The 13,977-nt window shown below is 38.6% G+C and overlaps 1 protein-coding gene across 4 annotated transcripts in view; it reads right to left on the bottom strand.

Annotated features, from left to right (window-relative positions):
- The window catches only part of IL15 (interleukin 15), a 174,463-nt gene that overhangs the window by 81,621 nt on the left and 78,865 nt on the right, over positions 1-13,977 (bottom strand). The window contains exon 1 of one of the 4 annotated variants that reach the window (XM_027117063.1): positions 346-451. The exons of 2 other annotated variants lie outside the window; for them this stretch is intronic. The gene's annotated coding sequence lies outside the window, so the exon portion shown is untranslated. Of the gene's footprint in view, positions 1-345; positions 452-13,977 lie in introns of those variants that run through there. One more of the 4 variants, XM_027117061.1, reaches the window with a different exon arrangement.

The raw sequence follows: 13,977 nt of genomic DNA, 5'->3' as shown, positions 1-13,977 counted from the left end.
CACATTGTATACACTTGCAAGAGTCTCAATAACACCTGACAAAATTAACTGGATTTTCATTTAAAGCTACTTTGAATAAGGATTTCACGGCAGTACAAGTCTCCTGCATTTCTTCCTAGTTTCTAGCACTGATTTTCTGGAAATAATATAAACGGAGGCCTGATTGTCAAACGGTAACCATTCTTGCAGATTCCTCTCCCAAGGAAGGTTAAGTGTCCTGATCAAAGAAGAGGAGGGTAATTTGACTGACTAAGATAGAGTCAGACGTGCTGGGCTCACACTCAAGTTGGCACCAGCCGGCGGGGAGTTTGGGAGGGGGCAGGGAAGAAGCGGGAGCTGCGGTACCTTTCTTGAACTTTCTGAGCTCGATGAGGTGCAGAACTCAGCGCTCTGTGCCGCCGGACCTCGCTTTCTCCGAACCCCGCAGCTGGGCTGGCCTGGCCAGGCGCGCGTCCCTCGCCCTCCGCCTGCCGGTGCGGAGTCGGTGGAGCCGACGGCGGAGCCGAGCGGGGACCCGCTAGTGGACGAGCAATCTGTGCTCGGCTGGAAGCGGAGGATAGCGAGGAGAACCCGCGACGGCAATAAAGGGTCAGAAGGGGAAATACCTCCGCGCGGAGCGCCACCGAAAACCGAAGTCGCGGTCAAGCGTTCCCCAAAAGAGGGCGGGGCGGCCCGGCCGGTAGCCCGTTGTGGGGAGACGCGTGCGTCCGGCCAGAGCTGGGAGGAGTCCGAGGCGAAGGCTTTCGGGGAGAGTTCCCTCGCCCTTTCAGCCACCAGCACCTCCCCTCCCAAAGCGGAGAAGCCAAGCTCTGTACCTCCATCGAGTCCGGGCTACAGAGTTGCGGGCGGCGGGCAGCGAGGCGGGGCGGGCGCGGTCGTCCGGCTCCCTTCCCGGGCGTCGGGCCTCTGCGGCCGAGAATGAATCAGCTGGGGTTCCCCTGGACGCCTGAAACCCAGGGAGTCCCAACTCCCAACGAAAAGAAAAGTGAAAGAGAAAAGAGGAAAGGCGAATATAAACACCCCCAGCGGAGGCTGAGGGAGGGGAGGGTGGCGGCAGCCCTTGGCCGACTGCCCCAGGTGGCCTGGCTCCCCGCCCCCAGGGAGGTGGCCGCCGCTGCCAAGCCGGGGATCTCAGAACCTGCAGGGCCAGAGGGAGGAGGTCTAGGAGCGCCGGCCCCGCCTCGCAGGGACGCTGGACCGGGACTTGGCCTATCCCTCCTGCGGCACCTGCAGGGAAGGCGCGAGGAGGTGGCCCGGAGTCCACCTGCCGCATCCACGGGCGCCGGGCATGGCACGCCAGGCTGCCCGGGCTGAGACTGAGACCTGGGAGCGGCGCGTGACCAAGTTGGCCAAAGGAAAGGGAAAAATGCGTTGGATCGGACGGAATGGGCGGCTACTCCAGACCTTGACACTCTCCACGGCCTAGAAGAAGGAATGCCCTGAAGTCCTGCTAGAGAAAACGTGGGAGGAAGGCACCTGGGCGACTACTTTGTCCAAGGTAGTTGGCACGGAGGGTGAATGAACAGGAACGAATGTGCCTATCTGTGGACCACTTTCCCATTACAATGTAAAACATTGTAATGTTTTACACTTACGTCGTCCAGTGTAAAACATTACAATGGGACCACGTGAAATGTTGTTATTGTAGGATTTTACAGTTAAAAGAAGGAACTGAGTTCTTAAGTGATCCTTGTGCCTCAGAGCCTGCAGAAATGGTTTCAGTTTTTGGAAGCACTTTGGAGAACCTTGCACACGTGTGAATCACTGAAATTCCCTAACGGAAGGCTGCTTGCCCAAATTTTTCAGTCATGGCACGGAAATAATAAGGCTCCCTGGAGCTTGGTAAAACATTTAACTAACTTTTCTTTGTATTACATACATGTTATAATAAAATTTAAAAATATTTGAAGAGATTTAAATATTAAATGTGCATAAAGTTCCACATAAAACCATTTTGCATTTTTATGAAAAAGATGAGCTCTAGATCACGATCAATAAAATAAGTGAGATGAAAATGTAAAAACTTTTTTACAGCCATTCAAATATTTACCATAGTTGGAAATTATATTTAAAGAAATGAAGCAATCATTCCTTTCTGTGCAAGACAATGTAATGTTGAATTTTCTTGTGATAATGCCAATAATTTCAAATCCAATCAGACTTTTTCATAGCAATACACTGAAGCTCTGATTTGCAGAATGAGGATGCATCCTGAGTGAGATTGGGCTTGCAGCTGGATTGGATTCTGTTGCATCAGATGTAGCAGCCCCAAAGGTAAACTATGTGTATATGTGAATATCGAAATTAATGATGGAGAAGTGGATCTGTGTCTGCACGTCCACTTGAACTGGTCCAGTCCTTCTTGGCTCCCGCAAGATGAGCTCCCATACCTCCTTCAGCCCCATTACAGATGCTGCGTATTCTGCAGCTGGTGGCTGAAGGAGTTGTCCAGATAGTAAGGCCCACCCGTCATCGGCCTCACTTAGCACCAACTAGCAGAGGCAAATATCACTGCCGCCAGAGGTCACATCATTACCTCCCAGATCCTGCTGCACTTGGGCTGCCTAAGAGCACTAGAAAAAGCTGTTCTTAGATGGGGCTCACTAGCCTGGGGGCTCCAGCTGTCCCTGGGGCTGAGGGACATCAGTGTCTGACGGCACACTTTTAACACGTGGCCACCATGAATTTTCTGAGCTATTGGAGAAGTTTTCACAAGGCTATGAAACTGATGGGAATTTTCTTCATAGAGCCGAGCTTTAAAGTACAATCTGAAGACATAAGAAGAATAAAATTGGTTTACAGATATTGATCAAGCTTCTAATATATGTAAGTTCTAGAACAAGATGGGCTGAATGATATATAAAGCATTTAGTCAGATTGGGGAGATAAAATAACATAAATGACAAGAAAGTGAAATTGAAACTGCTGATGGCCATAAGAGAGACTTTGCTCAACTACTTGCCTCCCAAGTATGTAAGTCAAATTTGTTTTCGCAATTACCCCCCAAAAAAGTATTTTTGAATTAGTTATATAAATGCCTGCAATTTATTGAGGTTGGGTATTCAGCATAATGTTATTGTTGCACTGCCTCAAACAGAGAAATCTAATGTATGCCACTTGTATTTTCAGTTGCCACAGGCTGTTTGACAAGATATTGAAAATTGCTCACACCAATGAACAAGTAAATTCCACTGTATAAATTAAAAACAAAGACCAAGATTGATGAAATAATTTGAAACTGCCTAAGGGTAACTAATAAAATTACCATGTGGAAAGAAGTAAAAATTAACTAAACCTCACAGAAGTGACCATAATCATTTTTCTTTGAATTAAAAAAATTAACAATAAAATCATAGTTGAATAAATTTTTAATATCTGATTTTTCATTCCAAAGACAATGTTAGCCAATTGGCTAGTTGTCTTTAAAATAAATGTTTTCTTTGGAAACTATGTGGAAGTAGTTGAAAGTTAGCTCATCTGACTTAGTGTTCAAAGTCCATGACTGTGACCTTATCTATAGTTCTCCTAAGGAACAAATCACAGGCCAAGAACAAGCTGATCTTCTGGTCTTTGCAAAACATAGCCCGGGACCTCTGAATTTGCCATTTTGGTTAAAGCCTTACCTCAGTGTTGCTCCTCCCCTCTGTCTTTTTGGTGGTCCTAACAATAGAGGAATACTCTTCCTCACAGATTACTTGAGTTTTCAAGGGCTTCTTAAGTTACTGCTTTCTCAGAGGTGCAGCAATACTAGCTACTACTTCTGTAGTTCCTACAGGGTGTGCCCAGGTGCCCACTAAGACAAATATTAGCTCACTAAATCCTCACAACAATGCTATGATATATGAACAACTATTATCTCCATTTTACTGATGGAGAAACTAAGACCCAGAGAAATTTCCCAACTTGCCTGCAATTCACATGCAATTGAGTGGCCCCACGGCAAGGCTCTGACCTCAGGCAGTCTAGCTTGAGTCCTCACCCCTGTACTCTGCTACCTCTAAATTGACAACCACCCTCTACAGCTTCTAAAACAAAGAATTCCTGAGAAAAGAAGCCTTTGACGCTTAGGCTCCCTTCACCTAAATGTTGGGACAAATACCATATTCATTAACTGGAAGATACAACGTTGTTAAGGTGTCAATTCTCCAGATTCCAGGCAATCCCAGCAGGCTTTCTTATACAACTTGATGAGCAGATTCGAACATTGATATGCAAATACAGAGGACCTAGAAGAGGCAAAACACTTTTGAAAAAGAACAGTGTTGGAGGATCTATACTACCAGATATCAACACTTATAAACTTATGAAGACCAAAGCAGTGTGGTAATGGCGTAAAGGTAGACAAATCAAAGGAACAGAATAAAGAGTACAGAAAACGTTTACACATGCATGGCCGATTCGTCTTAACAATTATGCCAAGGTAAGAGAGTGAAAAGATAATCTTTTCGACCAGTGATATAGGAACAACTGAGCTTTTTAGTGGAAAAAAAAATTTTTATTTCCCTAACAAACATCATTTGTAAAAATTAACACAAATGGTTCATAGACCGAAGTGTAAAAGTTAAAAGTATAAACCTTCCAGAGGAAAGCATAGGATAAAATGCTTTGCAATCTTGAGGCAGGTAAAGATTTCTTAGCACACAAAAAGTACTAACTATGAAAGAAAAAAAGTGAAATAATTGGATTTCACCAAATTATAAACTGTTTTTCTCTCTTTAAGGTCCAAAATGACTACCAATATACTAAAAGTTCTAGAGAATCCTGCAATAAAATATCCTGTTTAATATTGTTTGGCTTAGTTCTCAAATTTATTCGTCAAAGAACCATTTTGCAGTAGAATACCAGTTAATCTTTAACAGAACTTGTATTCCAGAAAACGCACTTGCAAAGTGCTATTGAAGACACATTACTTTCTTCTGGAATAAACTCCATTAATTGAAGGAAAGGAGCCAAAACAGCCAAATAATTATTTTTGCCATGGAATATGCTCTGTGTTTGATTCACTAACATTTTAGTACGATGCTTTTAATGTTTAGGAGTTATAAACATTCCTCTATGGCAATAAACATTATTTTAAAATGATGTTTTATGAAATAATTGTACAACTTAATTAACTATTCACCTACTAAGAGTCATTTACAACTTGATTTTTTATTAAATTTTAAATTTTTATTAAATTTAAATTTTATTTTTTATTAAATTTATTTAAATTAAATTTTAAATTTTTATTAAATTTAAATTTTATTTTTTATTAAAAAGTCCTCATATAAAATATTACTGGAGAATCTGAAATGTAAACTTAAGTCTCACTTACTCTGGTTAAAAGAGTCTAAAAAACATTATTGCCAGGAGTGGCTTTAGTCATACAAAATCTTACAAAGGGAATTTCCTGGTAGTCCACTGGTGAGGACTCCACTTTCACCACGGGGGGCCTGGGTTCGATCCCTGGTCTGGGAACTAAGATCCCACAAGCCATGTGTGTGGCCAAAAAACCAAAACAAAACAAAAAAAACTTGGGCAGAGAGAAACTAGATGATTCAAACCTTGTGATATATGCAATAACAGCAGAGCTCAAAACAGATACCTGAAGGGGATTAGAATTTGCCACCCCAAAATATGCCTTTGACATAAGGTTTATCTTGAGCAGGTTATTTATAAGAAACAGCACACACAGAAAAAGCTCGGAAAACCAAGTAGCTATCCCTTTATAAGAGAAATACACATTTATAAGGGAAATCTCAATTTTAAGGGTGTCTCTTCTCTGTACCAGGAAGCAGAGGAGGACCAATTCTCTAGAAACACTTAACAGTGGAGAAGGCAGGGACTTAAATCTGTGTAACCATCATACCCTTGTTAAATCTGTATAACCATCACACCCTTGTTTATTGTGATTTTCCTGGTCACTGCCCATAACTGGCCTTCCCCCCTACAAGACCTGCCTCATCATTCTTTTGTCTTTAGCTGGAAATGATATTTAAGGTGCTGGCTGGGCAATTTCAGAGAGTTATTCAGTTTTCTTGGGCATCTCCCATGTATACAGGAGGTATACATATTACTAAACTTCTGCCCTTAAAAAGTAAAGACAGAAGAAGAAAGAAGAACTACAATCCTGCAGCCTGTGGAACAAAAACCACATTCACAGAAAGATAGACAAGATGAAAAGACAGACCTATGTACCAGATGAAGGAACACAATAAAACCCCAGAAAAACAACTAAATGAAGTGGAGATAGGAAACCTTCCAGAAAAAGAATTCAGAATAATGAGAGTGAAGATGATCCAGGACCTCAGAAAAAGAATGGAGGCAAATATCGAGAAGATGCAAGAAATGTTTAACAAAGATCTAGAAGAATTAAAGAACAAACAAACAGAGATGAACAACACAATAACTGAATGAAAAATACACTAGAAGGAATCAGTAGCAGAATAACTGAGGCAGAAGAACAGAAAAGTGACCTGGAAGACAGAATGGTGGAATTCATTGCTGTGGAAGAGAATAAAGAAAAAAGAATGAAAAGAAATGAAGACAGCCTAAGAGACCTCTGGGACAACATTAAATGCAACAACGTTTGCATTATAGGGGTCCCAGAAGGAGAAGAGAGAGAGAAAGGACCCGAGAAAATATGTGAAGAGATTATAGTCAAAAGCTTCCCTAACATGGGAAAGGAAATAGCCAGCCAACTCCAGGAAGTGCAGAGAGCCCCACACAGGATAAACCCAAGGAGAAACATACTGAGACACATAGTAATCAAATTGGCAAAAATTAAAGACAAAAAATTATTGAAAGCAGCAAGGGAAAAATGACAAATAACATACAAGGGAACTCCCATAAGGATAACAGCTGATTTCTCAGCAGAAACTCTACAAGCCAGAAGGGAGTGGCATGATATACTTAAAGTGATGAAAGGGAAGAACCTACAACCACGATTACTCTATCCAGCAAGGACCTCATTCAGATTTGATGGAGAAATCAAAAGCTTTACACACAAGAAAAAGCTAAGAGAATTCAGCACCACCAAACCAGTTCTACAGCAAATGCTAAAGGAACTTCTCTAAGTGGGAAACACAAGAGAAGAAAAAGACGCACATAAAAACCCCACAAAACAATTAAGAAAATGGTAATAGGAACATACATATCAATAATTACCTTAAACGTGAATGGATTAAATGCTCCAACCAAAAGACACAGGCTTGCTGAATGGATACAAAAACAAGATCCATCTATATGCTGTCTACAACAGACCCACTTCAGACCTAAGGACACATTCAGACTGAAAGTGAGGGGATGGAAAAAGATATTCCATGCAAATGGAAATCAAAAGAAAGCTGGAGTAGCAATACTCATATCAGATAAAATAGACTTTAGAATAAAGAATGTTACAAGAGACAAAGAAGGACACTACATAATGATCAAGGGATCAATCCAAGAAGAAGATATAACAATTATAAATATATATGCACCCAAAATAGGAGCACCTCAATACATAAGGCAACTGCTATAAAAGAGGAAATCAACAGTAACAAAATAATAGTGGGGGACTTTAACACCTCACAACAATGGACAGATCATCCAAACAGAAAATTAATAAGGAAACACAAGCTTTAAATGACACAATAAACCAGATAGATTTAATTGATATTATAGGACATTCCATCCAAAAACAGCAGATTACACTTTCTTCTCAAATGTGCATGGAACATTCTCCAGGATAGATCACATCTTGGGTCACAAATCAAGCCTCAGTAAATTTAAGAAAATTGAAATCATATCAAGCATCTTTTATGACCACAACGCTATGAGATTAGAAATCAATTACAGGGAAAAAAATGTAAAAAACACAAACATATGCAGGCTAAACAATACGTTACTAAATAACCAAGAGATTACTGAAGAAATCAAAGAGGAAATCAGAAAATACCTAGAGACGAATGATAATGAAAACACGACAATACAATACCTATGGGTTGCAGCAAAAGCAGTTCTAAGAGGGAAGTTTATAGCTATACAAGCCTAGCTCAAGAAACAAGAAAAATCTCAAATAAACAATCTAACCTTACATCTAAAGGAAATAGAGAGAGAGGAACAAACAAAACCCAAAGTTAGCAGAAGGAAAAGAATCATAAAGATCAGAGCAGAAATAAATGAAATAGAAACAAGGAAAACAATAGCAAAGATCAATAAAACTAAAAGCTGGTTCTTTGAGCAGATAAACAGTATTGATAAACCATTAGCCAGACGCATCAAGAAAAAGAGGGAGAGGATTCAAATCAATAAAATTAGAAATGAAAAAGGAGAAGTTACAACAGACTCCGCAGAAATACAAAGCATCCTAAGAGACTACTACAAGTAACACTATGCCAATAAAATGGACAACCTGGAAGAAATGGACAAATTCTTAGAAAGGTATAACCTTCCAAGATTGAACCAGGAAGAAATAGAGAATATGAACAGACCAATCACAAGTAATGAAATTGAAAGTGTGATTAAAAATCTTCCAACAAACAAAAGTGCAGGACCAGATGGCTTCCCAGGTGAATTCTATCAAACATTTAGAGAAGAGCTAACACCCATCCTTCTCAAACTCTTCCAAAAAATTGCAGAGGAAGGAACACTCCCAAACTCATTCTATGAGGCCACCATCACCCTGATACCAAAACCAGACAAAGATACTGCAAAAAAAGAAAATTACAGACCAATATCACTGATGAATATAGATGCAAAAATCCACAACAAAACACTAGCAAACAGAATCCAACCACACATTAAAAGGATCATACACCATGATCAAGTGGGGTTTATCTCAGGGACGCAAGGGTTCTTCAATATACGCAAATCAATCAATGTGATACACCGTATTAACAAATTGAAAAATAAAAACCATATGAGCATCTCAATAGATGCAGAAAAAGCATTTGACAAAATTCACCATCCATTTATGATAAAAACTCCCCAGAAAGTGGGCATAGAGGGAAACTACCTCAACATAATAATGGCCATATATGACAAACCCACAGGAAACATCATTCTCAATGGTGAAAAACTGAAAGCATTTCCTCTAAGATCAGGAACAATACAAGGATATCCACTGTCACCACTATTATTCAACATAGTTTTGGAAATTCTAGCCACGGCAATTGGAGAGGAAAAAGAGATAGAAGGAATACAAGTTGGAAAAGAAGAAGTAAAACTGTCACTGTTTGCAGATGACATGATACTATACATAGAGAATCCTAAAGATGCCACCAGAAAACTACTAGAGCTAATCAATGAATTTGGTAAAGTTTCAGGATATAAAATTAATGCACAGAAATCTCTTGCATTCCTATACACTAATGATGAAAAATCTGAAAGAGAAATTAAGGAAACACTCCCATTTACCATTGCAACAAAAAGAATAGTATACCTAGGAATAAACAAAAGACAAAAGACCTGTATGCAGAAAAGACAAAAAGACCTGTATGCAGAAAACTATAAGATAAAAGACCTCTATGCAGAAAACTATAAAACACTGTTGAAAGAAATTAAAGATGATACCAACAGATGGAGAGGTATACCATGTTCTTGGATTGGAAGAATCAATATTGTGAAAATGACTCTACTACCCAAAGCAATCTACAGATTCAATGCAATCCCTATGATATTACCAATGGCATTTTTTAAAGAACTAGAACAAAACATCTTAAAATTTGTATGGGGACACAAAGATTTGAATAGCCAAAGCAGTCTTGAGGGGAAAAAATGTAGCTGGAGGAGTCAGACTCCCTGACTTCAGGCTATACTACAAAGCTATAGTAATTAAGACAATATGGTACTGGCACAAAAACAGAAATATAGATCAATGGAACAGGATAGAAAGCCCAGAGATAAACCCACGCACATATGGTCAACTCATCTATGACAAAGGAGGCAAAGATATACAATGGAGAAAAGACAGGCTCTTCAATAAGTGGTGCTGTGAAAACTGGACAACTACATGTAAAAGAATGAAATTAGTACACTCCCTAACACCATACACAAAAATAAACTCAAAATGGATTAGAGACCTAAATGTAAGACCGGACACTATAAAACTCTTAGAGGAAAACATAGGAAGAAAACTCTGACATAAATCACAGCAAGATCTTTTTTGATCCACCTCCTAGAGTAATGGAAATAAAAACAAAAATAAACAAATGGGACCTAATGAAACTTAAAAGCTTTTGCAAAGCAAAGGAAACTACAAACAAAACAAAAAGACAACCCTCAGAATGGGAGAAGATATTTGCAAACGAATCAACGGACAAAGGATTATCTCTAAAATATATAAACAGCTCATGCAGCTTGATACTAAAAAAACAAACAACCCAATCCAAAAATGGGCAGAAGACCTAAATAGACATTTCTGCAAAGAAGACATACAGATGGCCAAGAAGCACATGAAAAGCTGCTCAACATCACTAATTATTAGAGAAATGCAAATCAAAACTACAATGAGGCATCACCTCACACCAGTTAGAATGGGCATCATCAGAAAATCTACAAACAACAAATGCTGGAGAGGGTGTGGAGAAAAGGGAACCCTCTTGCATTGTTGGTGGGAATGTAAATTGATACAGCCACTATGGAGAACTTAAAAAGCTCCATAATGGAGTTTCCTTAAAAACTAAGGGAAACTTTATGTATGGAGGTTCCTTAAAAAACTAAAAATAGAATTACCATATGACCCAGCAATCCCACTACTGGGCATATACCCAGAGAAAACTGTAATTCAAAAAGGCACATGCACCCCAATGTTCATTGAAGCACTATTTACAATAGCCAGGTCATGGAAGCAACGTAAATGCCAATTGACAGATGAATGGATAAAGAAGAAGTGGTACATATACACAATGGAATATTACTCAGCCATATAAAGGAACAAAATTGGGTCATTTGTAGAGACGTGGATGAATCTAGAGACTGTTATACAGAATGAAGTAAGTCAGAAAGAGAAAAACAAATATAGTATATTAACGCATATATGTGGAACCAAAAAAATGGTACAGATGAACAGGTTTGCAAGGCAGAAATTGAGACACAGATGTAGAGAACAAACATATGGACACCAAGGAGGGAAAGCAGTGGCAGGTGGGGGTGGGGGTGGGATGAACTGGGAGTTTGGGATTGACATATATACACTGATGGGTATAAAACAGATGACTAATAAGAACCTGCTGTTTAAAAAATAAATAAAATTAAATTTAAAAAAAGTGTTCTGGAAAACCAAAAAAAAAAATACTGTGGTAAAATATACATAAAATAAAATAAATCAATAAATAAAAATAAAAAGGACTTCCCTGGCAGACCAGTGGTTAAGACTCCATGCTTCCACTTCCGGAGGTATGGAAAAAAAATTAAAAGCTGCCATTAAAAAATAATAATAATAATACACTTCTGCTTCCTCCCCGACCTCCTGTTCTTTATCTGTCTTTCATTACACGTGGGTTTCAGCCAAGAACCTAGAAGGGCAGAGGGAAAATTTTTTTCCTCCCCTACATGACTTAAGAAGTGATAAGGCTATGGCTAAAATTCCTCACCTGTAGATCTTAAATCAAAAGAGACAGTAATGATTACATTCCAAAATATCCCCAAGAAAGACTCATTAAAAACCGGGACTGGTCCAGTGTAAGAAATGATTGTTGATAAACACTGTATTAATTAAACAAATCACAGAAGTAAACCCTGTCATGTAGCTGAAATAGCAAAGTAAAATTTCAGTAGGTGTAATATAATACGTATTTGGATTCTTGTCCAATGTAGCACACAGAAAATGTGCTATATTTCAAGAAAGCATGTCGTAGTTTCATACTGAGTGCAGAAACTCACAAAAACACTGAATTTGTCATTTCCTTGAAAAATGGCTTTCAAAAAGGAAGGTTTGGCGTTTTTGTTCTTTTTGAAACATGAATAAGAAATGAAGTTCTAGTGCAGGCAAAGGAAAATCTTATGTTTGCAAAATCGACTTTTATGCTCAAACACAGTGAAAATAGAAGTGTTGGAAAGAGCTATGCATGGCATTTGAAGGTACTTTCATCTCTACATGAATAAATAATTATGGTATGTAAATTGTGTTAGAAGTCTTGTTGCTTCATTTGCTTGTTTCACCCCGAAGACACAAATCTTCCCTTTAAAATCTACATTTGTTTGCATTTACAACTAAGTTTAGTTCGGGAAATCTAAGATCTGAGGATTCAAAATCAGGTTTGACAGACCTAAAACTAATGTTATCAAATCATTCTTTCACTATCATTTATTTATCGCTAACTCTACACTCAGAATCTACTACATGCCACAGATTATACAGATATAGTATAAGGAATAGTTCCTCCGTTCCAAAAGGAAAATAGATGACATAATTGCTACCATTGAGAAGTTTACAATGTGTTGTGGTTAATTTTTGTAGATTAATAAAAGTGCAAATAGTGGCTTGCGGGTAACCCTATCTGTTCAAATTTTCTATCACAATTACGTTGAGGTAATATCACAATGTCATTTTAATTGACTAGCTTTTTTACCCTATGATTCTTTAGTGGGAATTTTCATGCCAGATGTGTGCTAATTCTTGTGCACTCAAAAAGTGAGAGAAAAGGAAACCTGGAATTAAAGGCTTGAAGTCTGATCTATTTAAGCAAGTACCATTAGTCGTACAAATTTATCTCACAGATGTACATTCACTGAGATTAGATACTGTGACGTCAGCATGATATAATGTGGAAAATATTAAATTGTTAAGCACTCTAATGTGAGCCTAGTTTTAATCCGTCTGGCCAAAGTGGGCACTTTATTCATTTAGAAACTGAAAATCTGAGATAAAGTTATCTAGGATCACACAGAATTAAGTGGTGAATCCAATATTTGAACCCATCTCTATTAGCAAAGCCTCACCTTCTCTAACATATCGCAAGCCAGTTGAGAATCGGCCCATAAATGGTTAACAATTGCTATGTTGCTCACGACCTACCCTATGGTAAGTATACCCTTGCAGCTTAATATGCATCATTTTTAATCCTAAAACTAAACTCCAGTTTACATACGGTGAAACTGGGGTTCAAAGAGATTAAGTAATGTGCCAAAGGACATATAGCTGAAGAAATACATAAAGTGGCATTTCCTTAATTCCACCTATGTTTCAATAAAACACATACAGATTTACATATTCTTTCTTGGAGACTGAATCCGAAACAACCATAGGGGGAAAAGAAAACTAGCCAATTAAAATGATCTTGTGATATTACTTCAAACTAACTGAAATGAACATTTTTTTCTGGGAACCTATGGAACTTTCAGCTTTGTCGCAGCCATCTGATTCTTTGTGTGGTCTGAAGTCAATAGTCTTTAATATGTGGAGGAAAAAACCTCACACCCGCACCTAAAGTTTCCATGAAAAAGTCTCAAAATGAGCAATAAAACACTGATTTTTATTGGGTAATGTTTTGAATTAATATAGAGAGAAACATGATAAAGTGCTATTTTGACTTGCAAAGGAAAAGAAAATATCAAACACCCATTTTACGTATGGGACAGCAATCAGAGCTGAACCTTAAGGTAATTGCCTATAAAGTCAGATACTAACTCCTTAGGTCCCTATTTTAAAAAGCCTCCCATTAACTGATCTACTGAGTTTCATTTCCCTTTATAATCTTGAATAGTTATATTTACCCTAAAGAACACATCGTTTTGCTGTTTCCTACTCCTGTCCCTTCAGGTGTGCTTCTCTAGCTCCTTTTCTGGTTAATATTTGACACATTAAAACAAACCCTCTCTCAAAGCCTGTCTCAAGAGAGTTCCCATTCAAAGAGCTTTCCATATAAACTTCAAGTCACATTAAATAATTCCTTTGCACTTGAGCACACTTGTTTGTGGATTGCATGTGTTTGTTCTCAAAACAATTTGAGAACACTTAGATGGTGGTGTCAGCTTTGCGATGGCTAACCTCCCCCAAATCAGATAAATAAATGT

The sequence above is a fragment of the Aethalodelphis obliquidens genome, unplaced genomic scaffold (assembly GCF_003676395.1).
Source record: "Aethalodelphis obliquidens isolate GAN/ISIS:26980383/991018 unplaced genomic scaffold, ASM367639v1 scaffold17, whole genome shotgun sequence".
NCBI classification, from domain to species: domain Eukaryota; kingdom Metazoa; phylum Chordata; class Mammalia; order Artiodactyla; family Delphinidae; genus Aethalodelphis; species Aethalodelphis obliquidens.
Note: the sequence above shows the minus strand (reverse complement) of the source record. Positions and strands in the feature narration are given on the sequence as shown.